Raw genomic sequence first — 924 nt, forward strand, 5'->3', positions numbered from 1 at the left:
TGAAGTGTTCAATTTAATATGACATGTAATGTTTAAATTTTAAAATAGTAAAAGTATAAATTTTATTCTGTGGAAATTTCAAGATTAATAAAAATTGTCATGAAAAATATGATTTTTAATTTAATTCGAAATAAAAAAATTGAAGTTTGAAATGCAGTCATTATTTTGATTCAAAAAATATTGTGCTTTCAATAAAACCTGGGGCAAAATGGGTCCCCATTATTGCTGAAAATTTCCCATTCCATTGCCGATAAAAATTCCCCCAATATTCTAATAAACATTCCCCGCGCGCACCCCAATTTTTCTATTAACAATCGCATTAATTGTAATTCAATCTCAAAACTTTAATCATTTCCCCCCAGATCTCCACCCACTCGTGTCACTGACAACTAATTTATTAAGTTACCGTGTAAAAACGCACAATGAATGGGTACCGCTTGAGTTTGGGCTTTTCGTTAAAGTGAAAGAGAACGAATAGAGATGGGAGAGTTCACCACAAAGTGAGTGCGAGCGGGGGGTTGAAGGGGGCGGGGGTGAAGTGAGTAAGAAGGGAGAGAAGAGAATGCGAGAGGGACAAGAACGCGAGGGCTTCTCTTGCAGGGATAATCGATGGAGCTGCGCACAGGGTCCCTTCCTCTCTCAGCCCACGCTCTCTCCTATTCCTCTGCGTCCTTTTGGCGATCGATCTCTTCAGCCCAAAAGTTTGTGTATTTCACCGTTTATTCATGCGTCCTCACTCACTGTTTACGGTAACACGGTTAACGAGTGCTGAATAATATTGTAATGATGGAACACCAGGATTGATTAACCTCTTAACCCAAATAATTCATAATATTTGCAGTTGAAAATGCTCAAAGTGAATGCGCAAACTGATTAATTGGGATTGCCGAGAATTTAGCGAATTTGTAGGAACGTTGGGGGGGG

This window comes from Diachasma alloeum, unplaced genomic scaffold (genome assembly GCF_001412515.2).
Source record: "Diachasma alloeum isolate Michigan unplaced genomic scaffold, Dall2.0 Dall_scaffold_00212, whole genome shotgun sequence".
Lineage (NCBI taxonomy): Eukaryota > Metazoa > Arthropoda > Insecta > Hymenoptera > Braconidae > Diachasma > Diachasma alloeum.